The sequence below is a fragment of the Podarcis muralis genome, chromosome 5, assembly GCF_964188315.1.
Source record: "Podarcis muralis chromosome 5, rPodMur119.hap1.1, whole genome shotgun sequence".
NCBI classification, from domain to species: domain Eukaryota; kingdom Metazoa; phylum Chordata; class Lepidosauria; order Squamata; family Lacertidae; genus Podarcis; species Podarcis muralis.
The window spans coordinates 73444505-73460780 of NC_135659.1; the positions used below are offsets into that span (position 1 = coordinate 73444505).

Genomic DNA, 16276 nt, shown 5'->3' on the forward strand with positions numbered 1-16276 from the left:
TCTACCACAGTCCATCCATTGGGTAAAGGCATGATTCACTGTGCACTGGATTCCATTATTAGCAGGAACTAACAGAGACAAGTAACACTGATAGTGACTGCCTCAGGGCAGTCAAGCGATATTATTTTTAAGTGTTTTTTGTTGCGTTCCCACTACAAAAAAATTAATTAATTAAGGTTCACTAGCTAATTTAAAAAGATGAAGAAGAAGGAAAGCTTTAGAGAGCTAAATATTGGGGGGGGGGGTAAAGGTAAAGGGACCCCTGACCATTAGGTCCAGTCGTGACCGACTCTGGGGTTGCGGCGCTCATCTCGCTTTATTGGCCGAGGGAGCCGGCGTACAGCTTCCGGGTCATGTCACCACTAAGCCGCTTCTGGCGAACCAGAGCAGTGCACAGAAACGCAGTTTACCTTCCCGCCGGAGCGATACCTATTTATCTACTTGCACTTTGACATGCTTTCAAACTGCTAGGTTGGCAGGAGCAGGGTCGAGCAACGGGAGCTCACCCTGTCTCAGGGATTCAAACTGCCGACCTTCTGATCGGCAAGTCCTAGGCTCTGTGGTTTAACCCACAGCACCACCCGCATCCCAATTGGGGGGGGGAGCCCAAAACAAAACAAAACACAAAACTTTCCATTAGGACAGTAGTGAGGAACTTTCTTCAGCCCAAGGGACACATTCCCACGTGTCAGTGGTGGGCAGAGACAGAGGCAAAGGTCAGCGTATATATAAATGCAAATTTTAAAGGACTAAAGCAAATAAATGGTAGAAAATATGGAGCAGAGTCCTCTTGGCCAAATAATGCTGCAGGACGATTGCACAACAGGAGTGACACCAATGTCTGCATGTAACACCTGTGCTCAGAGAGCTGCACTAGTTGCCCATCCGCTACCAGCCAATTTAAAGGTGTTGCAATTAGCATACAAAACCCATAATAACTTGAGACCAGTTTACCTACAATATCACTTTACCCCACTTGTGGTCACTTGACTGTCTATTGATATCAAGCAGGTGCCTTCACTATATGTTTTACAGTATTGTACTTTGGTTTTGATTGGGCTTGATTTTGTTTTATCTTTTTGTAAACCACTTTGAGGTTTGTTTGGGTTTTTTTACAATCAAGTGGTGTATACATTTTATGAAATAAAATTAATAAATAAATTTAATGAATTAATTAATAATAGCTAATGGGTGCTTCAGAAGCTGATTGCATGTGCCCCCTGGCCTGAATTTCTCCTTCCTGTCTTGCTTCAGGTCCTTCTTTAATAGTCTAGCAAAAGCTGGAGAAGGTTATTTTAAACGTCTTATTATTTCCACATACTACCCAGTCCAGGTTTGTTTTGTCCCTTAGTTTTTATCAATGAGCAATTTTAAACAAATATGCATTTAAATAAATTAATACATCCAAACGATTGATCCTTACTGAAGGGTCCTCCATGCCGCAGATTTTGTAAGACTCTGTTTGCTAGGCATATTGTCTTCCTGTATCTTTTCTAATTCTGCTGAAAAGCAAAGTCTTACTCGCTGAAAAGTCCTATATGCCAGAAAGTCATGTATGACAATCTAAAGGCAGAAAATGGTTCGTTGGCCTAAATCTAAACAGTGAATTTCTTGTGCAAACAGCGAAGTCTGTACATTGATTTACAAGGGACCGGAAATGAATCAGGAAGCCCTGTGAAATTCACTGCAAATTAGAAGCAGGAAAGAGACGATAAACTATGCCATATTCCTTGAGTAGATGGAGTTTTGATCTGCCCTGCGACAGAGAAAGAAACTGAGATTATCTTGTGCTGGCATCCCCTCTCCTCTCAGATGAATTAGACTCTAGGGGAGTGTCAGAGGAGCCTGATGGATTCAATGTGCAGGCAGTATTTTGATTCTACTCGTTTATTGTACTGGGCTTGACCTCCCCCCCAACATGCGCTCTTTCCCTCCTCCCTCCTCCCCCATCTCCCCCCCCCCTTTTCAATAGGCATTTGTGCCAAAAAAAATTCCCCTCTTGCTATGAACCTACAACTTCTTAAAGGGGAAAGCTAATCCAGGGAGAATCTGGAAGCTAACTAGGGAGAATCTGGAACTTTTTGTTTCCCAAGGTAGAATAAATAGAGGCACATTCTTTTCAGGTAGGAGCCAAAATCACATTTTTTCCCCTGAATAACAAATAAAATTGTGTTTCTCTCATGTACCCTTTACTAACATCTCCCTGCCTTTTTTCTGTCCCGCTCGGATTTGTACTGCTTTACTTCTCGAGGTTTCAAATGCACCTCTTTCCTATGGGTTTCTGCTTCTATAGTTGCAAATGTGCTTTGTCAGACTCTTCTAAGAATTGCAAACTGGCTACAATAGGTGGGTGTGAAAATTCAGTGTTATGGTCATGCAGCATACTAGTATGTCGTCCCGTCCCCCCCTCCTTAGGGTCAAACTTCTTGCAAAGAATGACACTCCCAAAACCTTTGAGTAGTCATGTATTTATACTGTTATGGTTGTTGACTGACTGACCACCCTACTGTTCACAGACAGTTTTCAGTTTGAATTTGTGAGAGTTAGAGGGGAGGGGAGTGAGTGGACAATGCTAAAGCCCTATGAAGCTGTGGGGCTGCCTGTCTGTAGGAATCTGCTGACTGTTGAGGGAAGGTCTATTTGCTTCTAAGATACTCTGCTCTGCAAAGACACCCTAAGGCTCTCATCAAAAGTAAATTAAAAGCTGCTCTGTAGAACCGTCGTTTGAATTTTCGAAGAGTGCCCAATTATTCTTTCAGCTACCTTTATTGGCTTAGAGAGGTTTGGCTACTGTACTATGCTTTTTTCTTGTTGTGATGGCTTTTTAAATGCATACATTTGCTCCTGGTATTTTTGTCGTTAGTTCTGTGCATCTGTAACATGCTCCGTTATTACATTTTCTGAACAAGAATACACTATAGCTGACTTGGGAGGAACAGATCCTCTTTTTAATCCCAACAATGCTTTTGATATTAATTTAAATGAATGCTGAATTTTTTTCTCTCATTCATGTTTGAATTTGCATGAATTAAGTTATAATGTATTTTCAAATGCTTTGTTTTAGGAGTAACCCAGTGGCTTTCTATATACAATTTTAATACAATAATGTGCATCTTTTTATGAATTCGATTCTAAAACTTACTTACTTGGAAGAAACTTTCATTGATTTCAACTGAATTTACTTACAAGTCAGGGTGCATAACATTTCAACTTACAATAAAAAAGCATGGAGATAAGGCATTAAATTAGAATCATAGAATAGAATCATAGAATCATAGAATCATAGAGTTGGAATAGACCACAAGGGCCATCGAGTCCAACCCCCTGCCAAGCAGGAAACACCATCAGAGCACTCCTGACATATGGTTGTCAAGCCTCTGCTTAAAGACCTCCAAAGAAGGAGACTCCACCACACTCCTTGGCAGCAAATTCCACTGTCGAACAGCTCTTACTGTCAGGAAGTTCTTCCTAATGTTTAGGTGGAATCTTCTTTCTTGTAGTTTGGATCCATTGCTCCGTGTCCGCTTCTCTGGAGCAGCAGAAAACAGCCTTTCTCCCTCCTCTATGTGACATCCTTTTATATATTTGTACATGGCTATCATATCACCCCTTAACCTCCTCTTCTCCAGGCTAAACATGCCCAGCTCCCTTAGCCGTTCCTCATAAGGCATCATTTCCAGGCCTTTGACCATTTTGGTTGCCCTCCTCTGGACACGTTCCAGTTTCTCAGTGTCCTTCTTGAACTGTGGTGCCCAGAACTGGACACAGTACTCCAGGTGAGGTCTGACCAGAGCAGAATACAGTGGCACTATTACTTCCCTTGATCTAGATGCTATACTCCTATTGATGAGGCCCAGAATTGCATTGGCTTTTTTAGCTGCCGCGTCACACTGTTGGCTCATGTCAAGTTTGTGGTCAACCAAGACTCCTAGATCCTTTTCACATGTACTGCTCTCAAGCCAGGTGTCACCCATCTTGTATTTGTGCCTCTCATTTTTTTTGCCCAAGTGCAATACTTTACATTTCTCCCTGTTAAAATTCATCTTGTTTGTTTTGGCCCAGTTCTCTAATCTGTCAAGGTCATTTTGAAGTGTGATCCTGTCCTCTGGGGTGTTAGCCACCCCTCCCAGTTTGGTGTCATCTGCAAATTTGATCAGGATGCCCTTGAGTCCATCATCCAAGTCGTTGATAAAGATGTTGAATAAGACCGGGCCCAGGACAGAACCCTGTGGCACCCCACTAGTCACTCTTCTCCAGGATGAAGAGGAACCATTGATGAGCACCCTTTGGGTTCGGTCAGTCAGCCAGTTACAAATCCACTGAGTGGTAGCATAGTCAAGACCGCATTTTACCAGCTTCTTTACAAGAATATCATGGGGCACCTTGTCAAATGCCTTGCTGAAATCAAGGTAGACTACATCCACTGCGTTCCCTTCATCTACCAGGCTTGTAATTCTGTCAAAAAACGAGATCAGGTTAGTCTGACATGACTTATTTTTCAGAAATCCATGCTGACTATTGGTGATCACAGCATTCCTTTCTAGGTGCTCACAGACTGTTTGCTTAATGATCTGCTCCAGAATCTTCCCTGGTATTGATGTCAGACTGACTGGGCGGTAATTATTTGGGTCCTCTCTTTTCCCCTTTTTGAAAATAGGGACAACATTTGCCCTCCTCCAGTCTGCCGGGACTTCGCCTGTTCTCCAGGAATTCTCAAAGATGACTGCCAGTGGTTCTGAAATCACATCTGCCAGTTCTTTTAATACTCTTGGATGCAGTTCATCTGGCCCTGGAGACTTGAATACATCTAGACTAGCCAAGTATTCTTGTACTATCTCCTTAGTTATTCTGGGCTGTGTTTCCTCTGCTGAATCATTTGCTCCAAATTCTTCAGGTCGGGCATTGTTTTCTTTATCGGAGAAGACTGAGGCAAAGAAGGCATTGAGGAGTTCAGCCCTTTCTGTGTCCCCTGTTTGCATTTCACCATCTTCTCCTCTGAGTGACCCCACGGTTTCTTTGTTCTTCCTTTTGCTACGAACATACCCATAAAAGCCTTTTTTGTTGCTTTTAACCTCTCTAGCAAGCCTGAGTTCATTTTGTGCTTTAGCTTTTCTGACTTTGTGTCTACACGTGCTGGCTATTTGTTTGAATTCCTCTTTGGTGGTTTCCCCCCTTTTCCATTTTTTGTACACATCCTTTTTTAATCTTAACTCAGTTAAAAGTTCTTTAGATAGCCACCCTGGCTTCTTTAGGCACCTTCCATGTTTCCGTCTCATTGGTATTGCCTGAAGTTGTGCTTTTACTATCTCCCTCTTAACAAATTGATGAACATTTAGATATTTTTTTAAAACCACACGTTTTTTAATTTGTTTAAAGATTTGTTTAAAGATTAATTTGTTCAGAAATAGCTCATTGAAGTGTGTGGCATAAATGTGCTTTAAAACTGTGATTATTTCCCACAAAGAATGTGCTAGGTTATAGGTTTATCAGCAATGTCTGAACAATGGAAATGTTTACCATATGGAAAATAAAAATATTTCTTCTTGTAGGCATATTTCAATTCATAGCACCCAGCGAGAAAGAATTGTATCTGTTTCCCCCCATTAAAATTATTATAGAACTTGCACGCATATCATTCAAATGCTGATTATTATGAATGAGTCCATAATGATCTCCGAGATATTGAAAATTCTCCTTGTCATACAAAGTGCTCAGAACCGATCAGAGAGACAATGGGTCTAGCTAATGGGTCTAACAACCTGGTATGCTTTTCAAGCTTGCACAGAACAAATAAGGCAATTACCAGTAAATTTCAAACTTTTAGTTCTGTAACTATTACTTATTAAACTTTTAACACATCAGGACTTGATGCTAAATTGATCTGGTGTAAAAAAATATAAAGAATTACGTACATTTCAAATTAATTTTAAATATTATAACGAACTGCATTTATTTTCATTACAGTATGTTAAATTCTGGTGTTCATTTAATTTATAATTGTATTTTTTATATGTGGAGATTAATAAGAACAAACTTATAAAAACAAATGTGTAATGCAAGCCTGTGCATTTTTAACCAGCCGTCCCACTGTGTTCAATAGGGCTTGTGGTCAGGAAAGTATGAATAGGATTTCAGGGTTAAAATAGTTTTACATGATGATAAATAGCATCAAATGAACACAAGTACTGTAGCCCACAGCTTCTTGTGTAAATGATGCTACTTAAAAGCCATGTTTACAGATTCTGGTGAAACTCAAATACAGTTGCTAGAATCAACAGGAAGGCATAAAACTGTTTTAATATTCTCTCTGTGTTGAAGTAAGCCACACAAAAGTGGGTACCATGCCCTAAATTGTACAGGAGTGTTTGTGTTTATCTTTCCAAGATCTTAAAACATTTTATATACAAGCTACTGTACATTTCTCATAAAAATGCATTAGGAAAAAACCAAAGCCTTTTCTTTCAAATTAACAAAATGACTGTCCTATACTTCTGCATCTTCTAATTTTTTTTTAAATCCCACATACAAAATAAAATACATGGAGCAATCAAAACATTGTGTGCCTGGCACAGATCAAAATTATTTCAGTATTTTAAAAATAATGATAATTTATGTTAATAAAAAACTTATGTGAAATTTTAGTTCTACCCCCGCCTGCCAACTATAAGTCCAAAGAATTTCACCAGGTTTACATATGGTAATTTAAGACCCTAGGGTGGTCTTCCCTTAACCCAGCCTAAACCATAGATTAGACCCACTGAAATAAATGGATTTAAGTTAGTTATGCTTTAAGAAGTCCATTTATTTCAGTTGTACTGATACTGAAAGAGAAGCCAAAGCTTTTGTTGCAATACTACTGTATTTCTATTTTTATTTAAGTTAGAATGAATGTGCGATTCTGAGAAAGAATCAAGGAACTAAAATTATTTTGTAGACTGCATACTGTTTTTTGAAAAGGCAAATGGATTCACAGTAGTTGATAAACAAGGTTCTCAGATAGGTTTTAATGTAATGTTCATCATACTCTTCCATATGTTAATTTTGTTTGAGTGGGAAGCTATTTTTTCTTGTTTCCTCTGCCTTTTACAAAATAATATTTTTTGTAGAAGAAAATTATGTTCTACTGGAACTGAAATTTGACACTGTGTTTCATGGAACTATTAGCCATAGCTGTTTTTATATTCTGTTTATATTGCAATGTTATCATTTAGAAAACTTATGCCCAGTGCTTTTTTTCTGGGGGTACGCAGGGGTACACATACCCCTAAACATTTTGTGACTCTAACAGGAGAAGAAACTTAAAATTTTAAAAATTTTAGTTTCTTCTCTAGCACGGTGAATCATCAGTTCCATTGCTACCCCCAATGGTGGCCTCATTTCCTGTCATGGTGTTCCTGTCAATGGTGATTTTCTTGAGTCAAAATGAGAGTACCCCTAAATATTTCTTTTTTAAAAAAATCACTACTTATGCCCCATGCTTCTAATGTATTTGGAACCCACAGAGTAGCATAGAACTTTTTAAGAATAACTACACTCTCGTCCTTTTTCTTTTTTTTTAAGGATAGCATTGTTAAAATGCAGCTTTTTATGCAACTCAAGGACCATGTCATAGATGTTCCTGATGATATCTCCAGACTTTTTCTCAAGAGCAGCTATAGGGAAAGGGGGTTAAATTTAATCATAGCAGTAGCACTAGATCAGGGGTCTGCAAATATTTTCAGCACAGGGCCGGTCCAGTGTCCCTCAGACCTTGTGGGGAGCCAGATTATATTTTGAAAAATAATAATGAACAAATTCCTATGCCCCACAAATAACCCAGAGATGCATCTTAAATAAAAGCACACATTTGACTCATGTAAAAACACGCTGATTCCCGGACCATCCGCAGTCCAGATTTAGAAGGTGATTGGGCTGGATGAAGAGGTGAAGAGGTAATCTTTCCCCCATACTGTTACCCCAATCAAAACCTGTGCCGTTAGCCTTCGGTAATACAGGGACCCAGATTTAGCTGCCACATGGGTCCTTTGATTTAGATTAGGAAATAGCATGGGGTAATCAGTTGGTAGGCCCTTTCCCAATGGTACTGCTTCCATCAAATTTTCTTCCAGCACCGTAGCTTTAAAAACCAAACAAACACCTGGAGAGTCCATTATAGCTTGGACCTTAGTTGAACAAAGACACAGAGACGTCACCCCTGTCAAAGAGCTGCATCAGCACTCCCGCCAGAAAAAAGTACTTTGTGCCTTTGTGCCACGGTGCGAGAGAGATGGGAAGACTCTGGCATTCTGTACATTTTTCAGACTGGGCTGAAATCTTCCTTGTGGTTAGCTAACTATACACGGAATATATACAGAGCAATAAAGACTGATGTGCAATTTATTTTAGAGACTTGGTTAGTAACATTTCAAAGTCAAACTACGTATTTTGGGTTTCACATTAACAACTTTCTTGTAGAATTGTTTAATAAGTGGATGTAATTTTGTGTAATATTGCCCATTTCATGCAAACATACAAACTAATGTCATTTTTTAAGTTCCCTATATATGTTCTCAGAACAGATCTGCCTCATCAAGGGAAAAGAAAGTATGATGAAATTGAGAATATTAGTACTGATGTTTTAAAGAGGAGCATACAGCTTTTTCTCCTGTTTTTCAGCGGTGGCAAATCTGATTTATAGAATCAAAGATCTGAGTTATTTGTGCAGAACGTTTCTTTTCTCTTTATATGTTCTGTGCTCCTGGACTTTCTATGTAATGATAACTGTGATGTTAGAAAGAATTTAGCTTTTTGGTAATTGCTAAATAAATATCAGATGGAGAGCAATTTTGTTTTCTCACCTACCAAAATTCTGTAACACAATATTCACATAACTGAAGGAGATTTGTGAAAGCTTTAACCCCCCCCCCAAAAAAACCCACCAGCCCCATTTAAGTATATAAGCGCATGGGGTCTGTGATCATAAATAATTGTTTCTAGTTCAGAATCTTGACATTTACAGCTTTCTCCAGTGAGGATCCATTTCACTTTTTGCTAGAAAAGCTCAGAACTGTATCTATAAATCTCTTGTGTTCTTTTGAAACTGTATCCATTAACATTTTCACATTCACTGGAAGGCAAGAAAAGCCCTGCTGGGTTAAATCAAAGGCCTATCCGGTCCAACATTCTGTTCCCTCAAAAGCCAAACAGATGCCCAAAGGAAGCCTACAAGGAAGATATGAGTGTAATGGATGTAGGTCCCTCCTGAACTGGGTCATGGGATTGGTATACTGGTATTGTATTAAGTGGATCCAGTCCTACTGTTGTAAGCCAAAAAATGGCTTATCTCCTCAGTTTTTGCCAATAAAAACTCAGAAACGTGAGGAGTTAAGAGTCCAACGTTTATTGCAAAAGCAATAGGTTACAGTAGGATTATTCTGCAAAACTGAAACCACGCCCAGTGGTTCAGGCAGTGGTATTTATAAAGTTTCAAACAAAGCATTTCAATTTTCACCAATCATGTACATCATGACCTCGTTTAAACATGTGCAATAAGCACTGGCAATTTTGCTGATTCAGTGTGGTTTCTTACTGGATCTGTTACATTGTGTTAGTATGCATGTTGGGAACCTGTGTTACATGTAGCCATTTGCACCATGTAGCAACTTATGTTCTAAAGGTAAAGGGACCCCTGACCGTTAGGTCCAGTTGTAACCGACTCTGGGGTTGTGGCACTCATCCCGCTTTATTGGCCGAGGGAGCCGGCGTACAGCTTCCGGGTCATGTGGCCAGCATGACTAAGCCGCTTCTGGCGAACCAGAGCAGCGCACAGAAACGCTGTTTACCTTCCCGCCGGAGCGGTACCTATAGATCTACTTGACTTTGACGTGCTTTCGAACTGCTAGGTTGGCAGGAGCAGGGACCGAGCAACGGGAGCTCACCCCGTCACGGGGATTCAAACTGCCGACCTTCTGATCAGCAAGTCCTAGGCTCTGTGGTTTAACCCACAGCCCCACCCACGTCCCACTTATGTTCTAGCTTTGAGCTATATCTTTGTGATTCACCTCTTTGCTGTATTTCTGCCCCAGTTGGGGGGGGGGGCAACTTACAAAATCATCCACTACCTATGGGGCCGAGTCTGGACAATAACCAACACTAACCACAAACTGCAGCCAAGGTTTGTTAATGCGTGTCGTGGGAACGAGACCATTATATACTTTCATTTCTAAAAAGGCTTTTTACTTCAACAAAGGCTCAACTTAACAGTCATTGGGTAAGAGAAGTGGTCTTTTTATGGATCAGTAACTAGTTAAAGAACAGGAAGTGGATGATGGTAATAATTATACCATCTTTGCAGTGGAGGATACAGCAGGGTCCCAGAAACATCCGTATTGGGACTGGTGCTATTTGATGTATTCAAAAGTGATCTATAGTAACAGATGTGCTGTGAGGTGGCTAAGTTTCCAAATTATACTTCCAAATTATTCATGGTAAAGAAAAAGAACCTCTTCAAACCGGAAAACAAAAATAAACAAAACAAAGCAGGAAAAAAACAAAATGGTAAATCAGATTCAATGTTAATGAAGCAGATGAGGGCAAAAATTCCTCACTTCACATTGACACTGATGTTGCCTAATTCGGCAGTGACTAAGCAGGAAAGAGAATAGTTTGGTGGGAAGAACAGCTCTGTGTGTGGCAGGACAGCAGTGAAAAGGGAAATTTCCATTTGGGGGATTATTAGGAAATAGAGCAAAAATAAAATAGTATTGTGATCCCTTTATGGTCTATGGTTCAGCTGCATTTGGAATAATGTGAATACAGTTCTGGTTGCTCCATCTATAAAAAAGAAAAGTTGGAATAGGTGCAGAAAAGAACAGTCAAAATGATTAAGTGGTCAGAGCAATTTCCATACAAGGAAAGGCTAAGTCAGGCTTTGCCAACCTGGTGCCCTCCAGATGTTGTTGAGATACACCTCCCATCATTCCCAGCCAGCACCAAGTTGGTGAATACTGAACTAAAGTTTGGAGGCTTTTTAGTGTAAAAGACAAACAACTAAAGAGGGGCATTACAAAATGTGGATAAAAAGTTTGGCCTGCTTTTTCATGGCTCTCTATTGTGTAACAACAGCCCCTATACTAGCCTAAAAATGGATGTGCACAGGGTGGGGCCTGCCACTGCCATCCTACTGCCCAGTGCTTTGTTTCTAGAAAAAAAAGGTGCCAGTACTCTGGGTAGTTGCCCTGGACACAAAAATTCCTTGGGGTCACAAAAAACAATTTCATGTAAAACAATTGCATGTTTTACTGGAACTTCATTAAGATCTTGGTATATCATTATTGCATCATTATTGCTTTATTGCAATTGACTTGCTACAACACTACCTTTTTCTGTTCTCTCAGTACCTGACTGTGTACCACAGGGTCAAACTGTCCAACATTCTGCTGGGACACGGGCTTGCACCTCCTTCCCCAAGCCCAGCTTAAGGGAAGAAGGTGTGATGCTTTGACAGGATCAAAGAGCCCTCCCGCCTTCTCCCCCGCCCCCCAAAATGGTGGTGGTACTCTGTAATGTCACATACTGCCAGAAAAAAAAGCACTGCTGCTGCCTCTTATGTGTTCAGTTTACAATGCTTGAATATGTAAAAGGGCCACAAACAAATACATTGGTGAAGAGGTGGAGCGTGGACAGCTACAGAAGCCAATGCTCCTAGAAGCCATCTTCTCTTCTAGGTGTCACAGTGTGGTGCCCGAAATTTAAAGCACCAGCTGGTAAGCCCAGTTTATTCAAAGGCTTTCTAGAAGGAGTAGAGATCTGCGACTCAGCTACATTAGTCAAAAAGCAGTGTTTTAAATGCATTTTAGATTTTTTTCATTTTTAAAGACTCCCCCTCCCCACATGTTTCCAACAGAAAATTTGATTGGGGGTATGTGGGGGGGGATTCTCTTTTATAATACAAAATGGTTTTTAAAATCACAATTTTCTATCTAAGATGGCCTACAACATTCAAGAATGATAATTCTGACATATAAAATAGCCACAATCAAGGTATGTCCCTGCACTTAGTGAGGGATAGCATCTTAATGAAGCCCATATACAGAACATTTGTTGCTTGTGTATTGCATACATCTCAATTTCCCCCAAAACTTCCTTTTTAGCATGGAGGGGAGAGGAGAAAATGTTTATCCCCTACAGCCTCAAAATGTCCAGAAATCTGACATCTCTAAGATGGAGGTGCTTTTGGTTAATGGCACTGAAACCTTCAAACCATGTGGCAGCTCCTACTTCACTAAGAAGCTCTGGTCCTGATTTCTGTCCGTGACAGAGTGATAAAACTAAAAAGGAATTATGTCAGTTTTGGAAGGAGTTAAGTGTGAAGTTCCAGGGCTGCTCAATCCCATCAACTAATGGCAGCAGCATATGTCTTTATTGCAGTTCGTTGACTGACATTCATGCATTAGGCATGGATGCCTGCAAGGGAAAGCCTACAAATGTAGACCTGTATAGTTGTGCATTGTAGATCAGGAGGATCCCAGGGCCCAAACAAGACCTAGGGGTGGCCCCCAGTGATGTAATTAAGCATGGCACACCAAGCATTAACCACAGTTGCTGAGAGCATGTCATTCAAGTAAAAAACCAAAGTCTAAGAATGAGCAAATATGTCACTGGTTGGAAATTAAGATAGAAACCATAGCTAAAGGCGTTGCTCCTGTGCTTGCTGTGAACTGCTCTTGTGAACAGCCAGTGTAAATGACACAATTGCCAGTCAGTACGGTATGCATTTAATTTCCTTCTAGCCTCACTATAAAGGGACGCGAGTGGCACTGTGGGTAAAACCTCAGCGACTAGGACTTGCCAATCGCATGGTCGGCAGTTCGAATCCCCGCGGCAGGGTGCGCTCCCGTTACTCGGTCCCAGCGCCTGCCAACCTAGCAGTTCAAAAGCACCCCCGGGTGCAAGTAGATAAATAGGGACCGCTTACTAGCGGGAAGGTAAATGGCGTTTCCGTGTGCTGCGCTGGCTCGCCAGAGCAGCTTCGTCACGCTGGCCACGTGACCCGGAAGTGTCTTTGGACAGCGCTGGCTCCCGGCCTCTAGAGTGAGATGAGCGCACAACCCTAGAGTCTGTCAAGACTGGCCCGTACCGGCAGGGGTACCTTTACCTTTAACCTCACTATCTACAGCTGCCCCCCCGCCCCGCCCCTCAGCAATGCTTATGCTATCATACAGTTATACAATTAGTTACTCTTTAAGATACCACAAGACATTCTTGCTTGTTGGGGGGGTATTTAAGAGCTCATAGGAACATTTAACATTGGTGTTGGCATACAAAATCACATGTGCAGGTCTACCTGTCTGGCATATAGGGCTACCTGGCACAAGTGAGGAAGGCACAAATTTGTTGGGAAACTGCCAGGGAGATATTGTCCATCATGGCCCCAAGCCGGCTGCCGAACGTCCATCGATCTCCCGTAGCCAGGCAGATCCAGCAGTTAGCGACACAAAGCCTCAGAAATAGATTGCCACATTCCAGGCTTGTGCACACTGTTCTTTATCAGCAGAAACCACAGCCAGAAAGCTTGCACCGCAGAAGAGAGCATAATTTACAGACTTTATTTAGCGTTGAACAGAACAAAGGGAAAACATGACCGTTCTGAGTCAGTGACTCCGACCGACTGAAATCGAAAGGAAAACAGCAAACATAAACATCCTTAACAGGAAATACGCAGACTCTGTGACTCACAAGCCTGCTCTCTCTTAAGGTGGAACGGAAATATCCTAACATCCTCCCCCTTTCCGTGTAACCTGTAGTACCTGTGGTTCACCCAATTGCAACCTCTGTGTGTAAACCTTAAGTTGTTCTTTGTTAACAACCTTAGACAACAGATCAGCAGGAATTTCATTTCCTGCCATGTAGGACACCCGAATCAGTCCTTTCTGAATACACTCTCTTGCACGATGTAGCTTAATCTGCAAGTACTTGGTTCTTTGCTTGCAACTCTCAGAGTTCAGCAAAGCCAAACACGATCTATTGTCTTGATACACTTGTATAGGACATTTCACAGAAACCCCGATGTCCTTAAACAGTTGCATCAACCATTCACAATCCATGAGTGAAAATGACAGAGCATTGAGTTCTGCTTCACAGGAACTTAGGCTCACTGTTGTTTGCTTCTTGCACAACCAGTCAAACAGGCAGTGGTTGTACATGTAGCATACTCCAGAAGTGCTTGTACCATCTGTGGTGTCACTTCCAAAACTTGCATCTGCAAAGATTTCAAGACCTCCAGTCTTCTGACTGGTGAACCTCAGCCTGTAGTGCATAGTCCCTTTCAAATAGCGGGCTATGCGCTTCAGAGCTTTCCAATCCTGAACCGTAGGATTGTTGGCATGTCTGCTAAGCAGATTACAGCTTACAGCTATGTCAGGTCTTGAACATCTGGCAATGAAATTCAGCTTGCCTAGAACGCATCTGTATAGCGTTGTGTCAGAAAACGCTTCAGCAGTACTGTCTACCTGGTAACCTGTCACCATCGGTGTGTCTGCTGGGTTTGCATCAACCAAATTCAACCTGGTTAATACATCAGCAATTTTCTGTGTTTGGTGTACCAGAAAATTACCTGCTTGGTCCTTCTCCACCTGCAGAGAAAGATAGTTGGATACCTCACCAAGATCCTTCATGTCAAAGTGCTCCTTCAGCTGAGCTAGGGTGCTTTGGTAGAAAGCCTGATTCTTCCAAAACATCAGAAGATCATCAACAAAACATAAACAATACAGTTTGTTTTGCCCCTCCTCCTTGACAAACACACATGGATCAGCTTTGCCCTGGTGAAAACCTAGAGAAAGCAACGTTTCAGTGAGTTTTGTGTTCCAACACCTAGCACTCTGCTTGAGACCATATAAGGATTTCCGCAGTTTACAGACCATTCCCTTCTGTATCTGCATCCCGTCAGGTGGAAGCATAAACAGCTCCTCGTTCAAAATCCCGTACAAAAAAGCTGTATTAATGTCATGATGGGAAACATGCAGTTTCTCCTCCGCAGCGATCTTGAGCATCAGCCGAATGCTCTCATATTTGACGGTGGGTGAGTAGGTCTCGTGGTAATCCTGTCCTGGTACCTGTGAAAAACCTCTGGCAACCAATCTGGCTTTGTGTCTGACTACCTTGCCATTCTGGTCTGTCTTGGCCTTGAAGACCCATTTGCTGCCAACCAGTCTCATACCTGGGACTACCGGTACCAGCTCCCAAGTTTGGTTCCTGTTCAAGGAATCAACTTCAGCCTTCATGGCATTAAGCCAAGGCTCAGCATCTTTAGAGGTTAACTCCTGAACCTCTTTGAAGCTTGAAGGTTCCCACACCTTCTCTGAGCTACTAAGAACAGCAGTTGCAGTCTTAGCAAACTCATCAGCAAATCTCTTTGGAGGTCTGCCTTTGGTCGCCCTTTCAGACCTACGTACTAGACGCAAGTCTTCTGGACTCATCTCCTCTTTCTTAGGAGAAAAATGACCAATGGTGAACAGTGGTTCTTCCAGTTCATTGTCAGACGCATCAGATGGTCTGACTGAGGCCTTTGCGCTCTGGTAGTCTGCTGTGTCATCACTGTCACTGACACCAGCAGCCGCGCCGCCCACTGAACTGGAATCCGAACTCTGATCATCATCATCATCATCATCATCATCATCATCCTCATCATCCTCAGCAGCTTCCTCAGCTTTAGCTGCTTGCTTGACATCACCTTCATCCTCCTCTGGGTAACTCTGGAAAATTCCCACATTTCCCCCCCACTTAGGATTGTACTCAACACTCCTTGTGAACTTTATGGATTTAGAGTCAGTCATCCATACCCTGTATGCACCTTTTTCGTACCCCATGAACAAACCATGTGCCCCACGCTTCCCAAGCTTGTTGGTTTGTGGGGTGCGTACCCACATGTCAGAACCAAAAATTCTCATGTGTTTGGTGTTGGGTTTCTTGCCAAACATCTTCTCATAGGGGGTACAACCAATGGGTGATGACAATCTGCGATTAACGGAGTAAACCAGATTCCCCAAAGCCTCCCCCCAAAACTTATCAGGGAGATTGGCATCATGCAACAAGGTTTTCATTCCTTGCAGCAATGTTTGATTTGCTCTCTCCGCAAGCCCATTCATCCATGGCGATCTGGGGGTTGACATGTCATGCTGGATTCCCTTCTCAGTCAGGAAAGCTTCAAACTGCTGAGAAGTGAATTCCCCGCCCCGATCGGTAAAAAGACAGGAAATACGTTTACCGTGAGCATTCTCCAACCAAGCACAGAATGCCT

At 41.8% G+C, this 16276-nt stretch overlaps 1 protein-coding gene across 1 annotated transcript in view; it reads left to right on the forward strand.

The window, feature by feature from the left end:
* Positions 1 to 2054: 2054 nt before the first annotated feature.
* ASIP (agouti signaling protein) overlaps positions 2055 to 16276 on the forward strand; it is a 73308-nt gene continuing 59086 nt past the window's right edge. The window contains exon 1 of the mRNA XM_028734891.2: positions 2055 to 2123. The gene's annotated coding sequence lies outside the window, so the exon portion shown is untranslated. The remainder of the gene's footprint in view (positions 2124 to 16276) is intronic.